Source organism: Canis lupus, chromosome 5 (assembly GCF_048164855.1).
Source record: "Canis lupus baileyi chromosome 5, mCanLup2.hap1, whole genome shotgun sequence".
Taxonomy (NCBI): Eukaryota; Metazoa; Chordata; class Mammalia; order Carnivora; family Canidae; genus Canis; species Canis lupus.
Window position 1 is genome coordinate 23,192,487 of NC_132842.1, and position 13,597 is coordinate 23,206,083.

Here is a 13,597-nt window from a genome sequence, read left to right on the forward strand (position 1 = left end):
CTTCGGACCATGACCTGAGCCAAAGGCAGACCTCCAACTGACTGAGCCACCCAGGTGCCCCTGAGGGTTTTTTTTGTTTTTTAAGATTTATTTATTTATTTAAGAGAGAAAGAGAGCATGAGCAGGAGGGGTAGAGGGAGAGGAGAAGAGAATCTCCAGCAGACTCTGGTTGAGCTCTGAGTCTGACGCAGGGCTCCATATCAAAACCTTGAGATCATTACCTGAGCCAAAAGCAAGAGTCAGACGCCTGACTGCGCCACCCAGGTGCCCCTCTATTGGAGCTCTGATTGTATGTATCCAATCTCCATCTCAACAGGTAGCTGAACCAGCTTCCTATTTGGGGTATGAGAACTCTAGAAATTTGCTACACTGAACTAACCAAATTCATAATGTGAACTAGGACAATTCTTTGCCATAATAATTGGGGGTAGGTCAAATTCGGTTTTGGTAGCTGAATAAATTGTCCTATCACAAACATGACAGCTTCCAACCCCATGTCAACTCCAAGAAACTGATATGCCTTTTTCTCCCTGGGGCACAGGTGTCCATGTTCTCATGAATCCTGGGGCTCTTCCTCCCACACAGATTCATCATTTCAATATCTTCTTATTGCTTGCCTACAAGATTGATTGATTGATGCCACCGGCACATAAAGCCGCCACACTATGAGAAGTTACAACTAGAAACAGAATACTTGCTGAATTTTTTTTCCATTCAATCTCACAAATATTTCTGTGACTTCCTTTATAATGAGACAATGGGCCAACAAATAAATAATAGGTATCGAGTTCCAGCTGATAGACATTGTGCTAGGCACTATAAGGAATGCAAAGCCATCACATGCTTGAAATTGGCAGGTAAGATGAGTGTTAATAAGACCAACTCTGAAGTTAGGTGGCCAGGGTTTGCTAACTGGCTGTTGTGTACTTACCAGGGATAGGACCTGAGGTGAGTTGTAAAACCTCCCTGTGCCAGGGTGCCTGGGTGGCTCAGTCTGTTAAGTGTCTGACTTCGGCTTAGGTCATGATCTCAGGGTCCTGGGATCAAATCCCGCATGGGACTCTGTGCTCAATGGGGAATCTGTTGGAGATTCTCTCCTGCCTCTCCCCTTGCTCATCCCTTCTCTCCCTCCCTCCCAAATTAGTAAAATCTTAAATAAATAAAACCTCTCTGTGCCTTAATTTCCTTCATCCTAAATGGTGTTAATAATAGTACCAACCTCATAGGGCTGGTGAGAAGATTAAACGAGGTTATATGTAAAGCACATAATCAGTTCTGGTGCTTGGTAAGTGCCGAGTGTTGACTATGGTTATTAATACCTATTTCTGAGTAAATAGAAAGGGTTGGGTGAGAGAGCTAATAATCTATGCATTTGAGCATGTTTCTAATGTACACCAGTTTCATGCGGTGGTACTCACTGGAATACAGCTGCTCCCGGGGGCTCCAAATTACATTAATTAGCTTGTGATGTTTTGATTGATTCTTGTCTGTGTTTCAGAAAGACTTACCCTGGGTTTTTGTTGCCCTGAGTTGAGGCGGTCAAAACCATGAATCCCAACCAGGAAAAAATAATAAGCAATAATCTAATGTAACGAGAACATAACAAGATTATAAAACATAGCTATTAAAAAAAAACGATATTGCTATTTGAAAAAAATAACAAAGCGGCTATTAAATGATCTTCGTGTACCCCAGGGAACAGGGTTTTAAGTACTTGCTGTCAAGCGATGAAAGGAGATAGAATTCTTTCTTTTTGATTGAAGTGGTTCAGAATTGGCCTTGAATTAGGCAGAGTGAGGAGAAAAAAGGATTGGGTATAAAAATATAACAGGGTTCACTTAAGATCTCAAGCACTTCAACCTGCCCCAGAGGGGTCTTGCCGTATCCTTAAAATCTGGTTGGAGTATGGAAGGGAAAGAGGCAAAATGGAATGTAACTGTGTGTCCCAGTAGTTAGGAACTAATGTTTCAGTTCAAGTTTCGGTCACATCCATGTACCATCCAAGGCCAACCGTGATTCAGTCCATTATTAAGACCATGTATAAAGTAAATTTGCAGCCTTGCTCACCATGATTGTTAATATATAGATGTGGGAGTCAAGCATGAAAGATGAGGGCTTAGAGTCATAAAAGGATGACTTTGGGTTCAAATCCAATTAACAGAATCACCTTAGCGAGTTACTTGACCTTTTCAAGGCCCCAAGTGCCTCATCTGTAGAAAGGGAACAAAAATAGTTTCCATCCCATAGGAATCTTGGGATGATGAAAAGAATCAATGTTTGGAAAGTTCAGAGCACTGTGCCTGGTACAGAGGACGTATTCATAATAATGTCAGATATCATCATCAGTTGTATGGTTGTGAAAATCTTTGGTATGTGTTGAACCCATAGTCTTCGTATGGCTGGAGATAGATAGTATCATCAGGCTCATTGTTTAAAAGGTGAGGAAATGGGCACCAAAGAGTTAAGAGACTCATTGAAGGTGACACTGGACCTTCTGGGTGGGAGTCCAGGGCTATTCCATGTTACTGGAACAGATTATGTGGCCCAGACCCAGACCTATGCCCACACTGGCATCTGTTCTCAGCGAGGCAGTGACACAAAGGCAGAAGTATGGGCCATTTTCTTCACCACTAGTGGTGATCTGGCCAAGACCTGAACTGAGGAACCTTCTGCCAATAGCCCATTTACCGCCCAGAATTTGTTTTGGAAAGCTGTGACTTCAGATCCCAGAGTTAAGAACCGGATACTTTTTTCACTAGTGTAGCAAGTATAATTTTTGCTCTGCGACTCTGGGTGTATAAAACGTCACACTAACTACTTCTCTAAACCCAGGGAAATCTGACTACATTTTCCTTCCCCCTCCCCCAGCTCCCATTGTACTTTAAAAAAAGGGGTCTCTTGTTTATCAATCCAGCATAGTTGCCACTAGATGCTCAGTGCCCAAGAACTCAAGGAGCATTTTAAAGTCAAAGACTCCATCCCTGGGGGGGCCAAACCCCAAGATCCTTTGCTGTGCCTAAGAGACACCTCTTAGAACTTAGTACCCCAGTACACCCAGTGTCTGCATGCTGTCGGATGTCTGGCGCCCTCTTGGGGCACTACACAGACGAGTAAGGGCCTCTCCAATTACAGATGTTACTCCTTTCCTTCTGGCGGTGCTGCTGCCTCTCTCCATCCCCTATTTCCAAGCCTCAGAACACCTCTCCACTCTTTGAGAGTTCAGCCCTTTTCAAAATAAAATTCCCCAAACTCTATGCAAGAGGCAAGGGGAACTCCAGACATTCAAGTCTCAAAATCCTGCTCACCCTGTGGAAGGGCAAAGGAAAAGTAGTTCTCCTTCTCCTTTCTGAATCTTCTCAGGCAGGGAAAGGAAACACAAAGGCAAATGTCCAGAAATCAGCCTGCCACGTTTCTTTTCCTTTTTTTTCGGAATTAGGCTCTTCAAAAAGTATTAAACTCAGGCTGAAAATGGAAACACTATATTCTTTCATCAAGACTGCATGTTAGGGCTGGCCGATGGACGGACACTTTGCAAAGATCCTTTGATTCTCTATGCCTTTGCAAGTAACTGCCTGAATTCTTGGTGGTGGAATCAGCTGCTCTTCGGAAAACAAACCATTACAGAATTCCGACTGGCAAGGCTTGCCATCCATCAATTCCAAGGATCACCACTGGTGAGACAGAGGAGGATAAATTTCCTTCATATGTCCATTAACTTCCAAATAATTTAAGTTTGAATTTTATCTCATTCATCAAGTTTTACCATGGCCTAGTTCTCTAGGCACTTAAATTCTTCAAATACAATTTTCTTCCCTAAATTTTTAGCCTTTCTTCTTCTTCTTCTTTTTTTTTTTTTTTTTTTTTTTTTAGCCTTTCTCAGTCTGTGCCCCAAACACATAAGGCATAGGGGGTGGTAAAGAGATCTTGTGCCAGGACTAGCCCAGGCCATGAGGACAGAGTGAGAATAAAAGACATAAAGGCCCTCCCAGGGCTTATGCTTATACAGTTAGGCCCTCTCCTAAGTGTTTTACGTACAGTGATTCATTTCATCCTCATAACAACCTTACTATCCTCATTTCAAAGATGAGAAAACTGAGGCCCAGAGAGGTTAAGAAACTTGCCTAAGGCTACACAGCTAGCAAGTGGCCAAGGCAAGATTCAAGGCCAGGCAGTCTGAGCACTTAACACAGGGCTATGAACACAGATTGTGGTTAAGTGTTAAAAGGAAATATACAGGATAATGATACAAAGACTACCTGGTGGGGAGCGGGTGGGGGGATTTTCCATGTGTTGATCAGGAAAGGTTATCTAGGAGGCAGCAGTGTTTGAGCTAAAATCTGAAGGAAGACAAGAATCCAGCTATACAAAGAGTGGGGCTGGGATGGCAGATGAGTATTCCAGGCAGAAGGAACAAGAGATGCAAAAAAGCCAGGAGCAGAAAGAGTCTCTTAAAGGCAGAAATGTGGCCCATGCAACAAAGCAGAATAACATGTGATGGGTATGGAGGAGATGCTTTCAGGAGCGAGGAGAAGCCACGCTTAGTCACAGGGATTATGACATGATCGGAGTTGTTTCTGAAGTCACCTGCTGCTAGGTGACAAGGGGATGAGAATATAGGGGACTTAGAAGAGGGTTTTGTAGCTGAGGATACGGGGTGACATGGACCCTGGTGGTATCAGGTGGCAAGAGATAAGGCTGGATGGATCAGGAGGGCCTGGTGCTCAGGACATTCTGGCCATCTAAGGAAGTGTGGGCTTTATTCTGAAGAACCAGAGAAGCCCTGAACAGGTTGAAGCAAAGAAGTCCCATGCTCAGATCTGAGTTCTAGGAGAATGAGCAGAGCTGGTGTGACAAGGTGTTGGAGGGACGAGTCCACAGTCCAGTTAGGAGGCTGCTGGGGACCTCATAGCGAAAGGTAAGGGGGACTCATTGAGGCTGAGGCTGGGGCTATTCATTCAGCAAAGACTAACGTCACCAGGCATGGTTGGATCAAGTCAGGCAAGGGGCTGCTCTCGACGAATTTTCCAGAGCCATCTATGAGGACAGGCTTGGTGATAGTGTGAGTATAAGGAATGAGAGAAAGGAAAAAAGATAAAAGACCCCTGTAGCCCTGTTCCTGGCATTTGGGGTGGGGGGGAGGAGGGAAGCCTGCTCAGAAAGATGGGGAACCCGGAAAGAGGATTTGCCAATGGGATAAGTTCAGGTCAGGACAAATAAACAGTTCCATTGGCCAAGGTGGAAAAGCAGCAGGTAGATGGAGAAGCAACCTAATGACTCTTCGAAGGATGGGAACTAAGTACCCCAAGAGAAAGGTCTGAGCACTATCACCCCTTCACTAGTTGATGCAGTCAAAACAGATCAGCGCTGGAAATGCTCTTCCAAAGAAATAGCCTTCCCTCTGAGGGACTCAACTATATCATGAGAGAATCGGGCTTTGCATTAGAGTGACCTTCAGGGACTCCCAAAGTACAGGAACATCCCATTTAATCACAGCTTTCTGTGACTCAGATTCAGATAATCAAGTGTCCCCAGTCACGAGTCTGTGATGACAACAGGTTGAAATAAAATAGATAATCCTTATGACAGGTGTGTGTTCCCCTTTCCCCAATGCTAACCGTATACAGATTCCCTTCTGTTGGCTCTGAGACCTCCGGAACTGCCAGCAATTTCCACCAGAGATCTTTAGAGAAAAAATACCCAAACTGTGCCTAGAAGGAGTTAATTTTGGGTCAGAGGGCGAGAGAGACTGCAGTGTTTCTTTTTATTACGAATTTTTAAGTCTTTGCTCCCGCCAGTGTCAGGGAAATAACGGTGCTAGATCTAACAGATCCTTCAACTGTGGTGAAAGGGGAAGTCATCTCTCCCTGAAAGGATGGATGGATGGATGGATGGATGGATGGATGGATGGAGGGGGAGATGTTGGGATTTCAAGCGATGCGTAAACTCTAGGGAAAGATTTTACCCCTGAGACAAGCCGGCTTTCCCACCCAGAATAAGCGGGTGCTCCTGTCTGCCTCTCCCTTTATTTTATCAAACCATGTTTTGACAATTCCTGGAAAAAAAAAAAAAAAAAAAAAAAAGAACGTGTCTAGGGCAAACTGAGCTGCCGAAGCAATAAACATTTAGACACGTAACGAGCATTGAGTTATTGTTCTTGGTAGGGATACTCTGAGTTTGTTTCTCCTTTTTGGAAAGAGAACGTGTCAGCCAGTCTCCCTCCCCCAGGCCTCTCGAAGTGCGGGTCTCCCTCTCCCCGTCACCGCTGCGAATCCTTGACAATAGCCCCAAGACTAGGTCACCTCGCAGGAACCCCCACGTCCAGAGCTGAGGGAGATAAAGACCCCAAACAACTGGCCGGCCCCGCGGGGTGGGGGCCCCCGGAGGGTGCGGCGGGCGGGGGCGCGGGGGACGCCGCGTTCCGGGACCCCGCTCCTGCTCCTCCTGCTCCTCCTGCTCCTCCTGCTCCTCCTGCTCCTCCTGCTCCTCCTCCTCCTCCGCTCGCCCGCCCCGCGCGGCCCCTCGGGCTCGGGCCGCTCGCGGGACCCGACCTGGCCCCGGCTGCGTGCGCGGCGGCGAGGAGCCCGAGGCTGGGCCGGCCCGGGGCGCCCGCCCTCGCCCCCGCCCCCCTCCCCGGCGCGCACTGTCCCCGGCGCCTGCCGCAGCCCCCGCTGGCCGCCTGCAGCGCGCGGGGGGCCGGGGGCGCGCCGGGGGCGGGGCGGGGCGCGGGGCGGGGCGGCGGGAGGGCGGCGGGAGGGCGCCCCGCAGCACGCGGCGGGCCGGGCCGGGCGGGGCGGGGCGGGGGCGGCGGGCGCCCCGGCGCGGGGCCAGGCTCAGCGTGAGCGGCGCGAGCGGACGATGGGCTGACGGCGGACCGGCGGCGGGGCGGGGCGGGGCGGGGCGGGGGCCGGGCGGCGGCGGCGGCGGGGCGGGGCGGGGCGGGGGCGCGCGGGGACCCGGCGGGGCGGCTGCGGGCGCCGCGGCGGAGGCGGAGGCGGAGGCGGAGGCGCGGGGCGCGGGGCGCGGATGCCGCCTGCTAGGCCGCGGGCCTGCGCGCCCCGGGGCGAATGGGACGCCGGTTTCGGGGGATCCGCCGCTGCAAACCCGAAGTTCCTCGGCTCCTAGCGAAGCGCAACAAATAAAAGGTAACGTGTCTTTGTTCCCCGGCCGCGACTGCTGGCGGGCGGTTGGTTATGCTGCACTTCTGTGCCCGATTTTACATGCTGGGCCGGTGAAAGGGACGTGACACCTCTTCACTGGAAGCGTAGAGTATTTAATGTCGCGGATGTGACATTTTTCTTTCTCTTTTTTCAATGCACACCCCACGTGCGGCACCTACTACACTCCCTTCTGCTACCCGCCCCCTCCCCCATACACTTTCTCTGGCATCTCAACCTCACGCTGTCTTGAATTTTCCCAGGGAGAAAGGAGAGGGCATCGCTGAAAGCAGACCTGGGTGGGATTTTATTTCATTTTATTTTGTAAGAAAAACCATTTTTATGAAAGTGACAGGGGAGTCCTGTCCTGTGGGTGCCCGAGGGGCAGGAGGCAGGCAGATGATCCTGCTAAAACAGATTGCTCTTTTACATTCCAAATGGCTGCAGCAAGTTTGATGCATAGAGACAGGGGGAGGAGAACAGCAGGAAACCCTCTTCGGTACGCGGTCATTTAAAAATGACCAAACGCGATGCTTCTGCGTTGCAGACACAAGCCCAGACGTTCGTGCCTATTGCATCTCGAAAAGATGAACCGGTCCTGCAGTTTGAAAGCTGCGTGGGCCGCCCCTGTGTAATCAGGAACTCGGTGCCTTTCTCCAATACCTTGCGAGCAGAGTAACTGCTCAGTAGATTCAAGCAGATTCTGCAAAATTTCCGAGGGATGGCCCTTCTAATAATAGCTCTGGCGGTGGTTTCCTAATAGACATACTCATTCTGAATGATGCAGCCATGCCAGTCTGCCGGAAGCTCAGCTTGCTGAGCGAGGCGATCCAATGCCGGTAAAGGACTCCCTGACCCCACCGTGAATGGATGAGGCTTTCTCCCCTATGAATGGAACATCCCAGTAGAGGCTGCTAGCGCTGGTCCGGCGTCTTTCAGTTTGAATCCGCACAGCTTCTGCTGAGAGGGATTCACAGAACACCTAAGGCAGGCACGTTTCTAAATCTGAGCTTCTCAGTGGTGACAGCCTCGGCAGTATTGGAGTAGTTGCTGGCCTATCCTTACACACCTGGTCTGGCTGACTTGGTCTGCATTTACCCGATTGGTCTAAGTCAGGGTTTAGAGCAGCTGCTTAGACACCTCTTCTGGCTCAGCATCCCCTAAGTCTCATTCTTTTCCAACAGAGTGATTGCCAGGTGTGGGAAAGCACCAGCCAGAGAGCCAGGAGCAAACTTCTGACTTCATCCAGGGAAGCCACTGCCAACCCTGGGGAAGTACTTCAGGCATTGGATGCAAAAATCGATACCTTGTATTTACTGGAACTTAGCTGTGTGTGCCATCTTGAAAATGTGCGACAAAGTGTGGACATTATAGTGGACAAGGGAGGACGCATTTCACTGTTTTGTTTCTGGTGTCTACATCGCTTCGTGTTCATTCATAGCGTTTGACCCCATTTCTTTGGAGTCTGACTTGGATAAGGCCAGAAGGCCAGACTGTCAGATCAGCAGAAATCTAATTCTGATTCTCAAAGTGTCACTTATCTCCTGCAACCCAGAGTATCAGGGGCTGAGCCACTTCCTTTTGGCCGAGGGAACCATTCTGCCGCAAATGAAATCTGGATTTATTTAAGGCACAACGGGAATGATGGTCATGCAGCAAATAGATTGGAATCCATTTGGTCCTGAGAGGTTAAATAGCCACCGTTAATGTAATTGGAAACAATATTTGGACTTGCTCTGAAATCAATACTATATTGTCTTGCCGATGAATAGAATGTTGCCTCCTGATAACTTGGAATGAAGTTTTGCCTGATGTACAAAGTTGTGCGAGTAGGAGTAACCTTATAGAAAAAAAAAAAAAGGAAGATTAAAGTCTTCTTGTATTAAAGGGAAGCACTGTTCTTAGAAATGAGGATCAGAAAATCCCTCCACCCTCTTTTGTTCTGACCAAGTGTGATCTGCTGCTGCCATTGCTGTATTCTCTTTGGCACTTGTCTTGAACTAATTTTATTAATAAGACTTGTTATTTATGGCATAGGGCCTCTTGGTGATTTGCAGATGCTGTTGCCAAGTCCCCTGATAGCCTGGCAGGTGGCTAGTGCCATTAGCATTATCTTGTCGTTGGGGAAACTGAGGCCCCTTGAGGTTCTGTGAGTCGCTGATTTCATAATCCATGAGAAGTGCACCTCAGATGTGTACAGTGCTTAGTTTTGTTTTGTTTTTTGTTTTTTTTTTTAAGATTTTATTCATTCATTCGTGAGAGACACACACACAGAGAGAGAGAGGCAGAGACACAGGCAGAGGGAGAAGCAGTCTTCATGCAGGGAGCCCGATGTGGGACTTGATCCCGAGACTCCAGGATCACACCCTGGGCTGGAGGCGGCGCTAAACCGCTGGGCCACCCAGGGATCCCCGATAGTGCTCAGTTTTATTATAACAACAAAGTTACAGGCTGAGGTCAGAGAACAAGCCAAGAAGAGTGAGTCCTTTCTTGAGTTCTGGAACTGGGGGAAGGCTCTGTAGACTACTGGGTTTGCCAGCGTTTGTCAGGATGGGGCCCTAGAATCAACCTCGATGAGTTGAGGGAAAAAATGTGATGGGTTTGCAGTGGGAAAGGCAGTGAGAGATGAAGGTCCAGGAAATCTTGTATGAGGGGACCTGCCAGTACCAGTGTGCTTCAATCAGTGTGGGATGGAGTAAGACCCCTTCTGCAGGAGATCACTCCTGACTTTACTGCCTACGTGTACCACTTGTGTTCACGTTATTGGGGGTGTGTGTGTGTGTCAGACACAGTTCTACTCACATGCCATATACTATCTGTTATAAGGGTTGCGATTAGCCTAACACTGAATGAACAAGTGATTTCAAATATAAAGTTTTTATCTTAGACAATTTTGAATACATAAATACTTCTTTTTAAAAAAAAAAAAAAAGAAAGAAAAAGAAGGACTAGTACAGCCTCTGGAGAATTTCTAGTTTAATAGGTCAAAATGAGAAGTAGACAGGATCACGGTTAAAGAACTCTTGAGGCCATTTTAATCCACTCTCTACACAGTATCAGAATGGAGAAGTCTGGATTCAGTGATGACTTCAGTTCACATCTTCTGTTTTCTAGATTCCACCTGCTGGGTCAGTAAAATTTTGGCAGAAATTGATTTAGGCTTATTCATAGTGAAAATCTTAACTTATCTCAGTTAGAGATGGTTTCTGAGACCTCACAGGAACATAATAAGCCTTGGGATAAAGATCTTCCAATGTTTTTTCAAACTTAAGTCCCCAAAAACCCTCATCCCTTGAGCAAAGGCACCTCAGGCTCATATTCCCTGATGACCTCCCCACGACACTGGTTGTTTATCGCACCTTCCTGCTTCTGATTCTTTGCTGTCCATTTCTTTCTGAAAGATAATGAAAGTAACGAAAGACGTTACTGGAGTTGAAGTGAGAAACGGAGTAACGGGGATCATTCCCTCAGTTGCATAGGATACACAGATACTTGAACTTAAGGCAGTAAGCAAGAGTGGAGACAGTAAAGACAGTAAAGAATCCAGGGGAGGAGGCCACTGTTAGGGAGTGGTGGGATTTGCATATTTTACCTTGTTTTCATTGAAGCCCTTTTCGGACTGTGGTACCTTGGTCTTTTCCTTTTTATTTTTCTCCCAAGACATCTAATCTGAAAAAGCTGGTACAGTAGTAGCTCTTGGAGCTCTGAGCTTCAGGGTCACCAATGCACACACAGGCCTGCTGGTTTCACTGCTTTGCCCTGCAAGAAGTTTTCTGAATCAGCATAAAACTGGCTTATCAGAAAGTCTCTCCACAGCAATTTCCTCTCCTTCCCTAAATCCATCAGCTCCCACCCTTTCCTGTGTCCCAGGCGATCAGCATGTCTTTCTTGTATAAGGAATAATTTGGACACACTCTTACACTTATGGCAGTCAGTTCCACCACTAGAAGCATCGCCCTAAGAATATTGATCATTACGCCTCTCTTCCTCTCAGAGAAGATGATCAGAGCTTTTGCTCCTAGTTAGTGAATTGCATTAATGCTTATTTAGGTGCTTGTGTGTGTGTGTGTGTGTGTGTATGTGTATATGTGTTCAGCTCACAATTGTATCGGTGGAAATTAGGGATTTTTTTCCCCCCAAAAAGAAGTATTTTTCTCTTTGAAGATGGAAATTACTGCCAAGAATCAAGACCATGGTTATTGGAAGGAATGTGCAAAATAGAAGGGATCTGGTTTAGCTCAGTGGCCTTATTATTACCAAAGAATAAAGAAAAATAGCCAAATAAAAATCAAGGCTGGTAGCCACAGTGGGAACCGAGTGAGTAGGTACAGGCCTAGTTAACTGATTCAGACATGCAGCATCTAGGCTCTAGCTTGTGAGGCTAGATCTCCATCATCTGTGGTGGTTTCTGGTTTTTGTTTTAAAGTTGGAGCCCTGGCCATTCCAGGATGCAATATAAGAAGAAACTTGTTGTCTAAGGTCAAGAATATCTGTACCTGCACACCCTCCTCCCAAACTCTGATTCCAATCCCATGGGTCTTCTAGTAAGAGCAATTATTTGCCAGTCCATGGTTCACTGAATGCTCACTGCATTGGACTCCTTGATCATGATGGGCACTCAGTGGATCCTGCTGGAATAAGTAAATCCGGGAGTGACTTTATTATGCCATGCTCCCACGTGGATATAGTTAGGCATCTTCAGGACACCCTGTGGCCTAAAGTATAATGGATCCTGTTGGGTCATCCTGTGTCTACCTTGTCCTAGTCTATCCTGTGGCTCGGCCTCTCTTTCAGAGTTGGTCAGGCCTTGCCAGCCATAGGGCCAGAAGTCTTGGTACGGATGCAGAACACAAAACCTTTTAACAATAATTTTCACTTCAAATTAGCCAAAAGCTGTCCCCCCAAACTTAAACCTACAGCTCCACAGTTTCCATCAAGATGAGCCTGTTCTTCTCATGATTCAGTCTTCTTTGCAGGGCTTTTGCCTTCTTTGTCCTTGCTGTATGAAGAATGCATGAAAAAAAAGGCGTGTAATGGGGAATTAGATTGATAATGCATGACAGCAAATGGAAATGATGATCGGAGAGTTGCCAGGCTGTGCCATTCATAACCATAAAATGCACAATTATGCTCTCACCACATGCCTGCGAACAAGTGTATAGAAGTGACAAACCCAAACTAGGAAACCGAATAGTGTGGAGCCATCTGGAGCTGGGCAGTTATACCTACAGCCTGAGCTGAGGAATGCCGGGCTGGCTTCCCCGTTCCTCTGCTCTTGCTGGCTACCCCCAATACGCATCAGCTACTCATTTCTCTGTGGCTCGGGGTGTGGGGGGGGGGACAAGAACCAGATTGGAGCTGAACACAATGGAGAGCAGTGTCCTGCCTTCTGAATCCTCTTTTATTGGGAGGGTTGAGTGTTTTGTAACAGAGTAACTACAGAGTGACCAGTAACACAGATGTAGCCTGCAGGTCTTGGCTGGAGGCAGAGGCCTTGAACCCAGCAGAGGAGCAGGGGCCGATATCACACTGAATGTTCAGTGCGGACTATGAACCACATGCAAACCCGATTTGGGGATTATCAGCCAGGTCAAAGATTTCAGAAAGATGGAGTTCTAGGAATGGGAAGGGAGTATATAGATCCTTTTAACAGCTGAGGAGAGCCTTACAGGTGTTCAGGGACCTTGCCAGGGCTTCAGTTACAGCACCAAGACCAAAGTCCCCAGCATCTGACAAGGATTTAGATGGGGCATGGAAGTATGGTGGGCAAAGAGTGGAGCCCGAGCCATTCCAAAGAGTGGAACCCGAGCCAGTGGGTTTGATTACCGGTTCCGCCTCTTGCTAGCTATGGGGCCTTGGGTGAGTTATTGAATCACTGAATCTCTCCAAACTTCATTTTTTTTTTTTTTATTGGCAAGAGAAGTTACATTCAAAGGTGAGACACACTCTGTGAAACACCTAGGACACAAATATGAGAGACTTTTAAAAAAGATATATTTATTTATTTATTCATGAGAGACACAGAGAGAAAGAGAGAGGCAGAGACACAGGCAGAGGGAGAAGCAGGCTCCATGCAGGGAGCCCAGTGCAGGACTCGATCCCGGGACTCCAGGATCACGCCCTGAGCCAATGGCAGGCGCTAAACTGCTGAGCCACCCAGGGATCCCCGAGAGACTTTTTTAGAATAAGTGATGTTGTCTTCATATCCTTGCCCCTCAGCCCCCACCCCCACCCCCAGCATGACTTGCTTATATCACTGGAGGGTTCAGCACTGCTAACTGCAGGGGCTTTAGAACACACAGTGGGGTGTGAGAAGGCCACTGGCCCTGGGAGTGGAGGTATGACTCGAGTAAGTGGCACCTCCTCACCTACGATCCTGAGACACATTTTGTAAAGAGAAAGTAGCAGAAGGGGAACAGCCATTGGCTCTGATGCTACATAAG

General features: G+C 47.6%; 1 protein-coding gene and 1 long non-coding RNA gene across 17 annotated transcripts in view; one reads left to right on the forward strand and one right to left on the reverse strand.

Moving 5' to 3' along the window:
- The window catches only part of FRMD4A (FERM domain containing 4A), a 739,423-nt gene that overhangs the window by 511,411 nt on the left and 214,415 nt on the right, over positions 1-13,597 (forward strand). Inside the window, exon 1 of one of the 16 annotated variants that reach the window (XM_072825747.1) lies at positions 4,614-4,915. The exons of 14 other annotated variants lie outside the window; for them this stretch is intronic. The gene's annotated coding sequence lies outside the window, so the exon portion shown is untranslated. Of the gene's footprint in view, positions 1-4,613; positions 4,916-6,933; positions 7,143-13,597 lie in introns of those variants that run through there. One more of the 16 variants, XM_072825748.1, reaches the window with a different exon arrangement.
- On the reverse strand, positions 10,173-10,948 carry LOC140633356 (uncharacterized). The gene is made up of 2 exons (XR_012030971.1): positions 10,747-10,948; positions 10,173-10,548 (listed from the first exon to the last, which is right to left on the reverse strand). It is a non-coding gene; the product is annotated as an uncharacterized lncRNA (long non-coding RNA).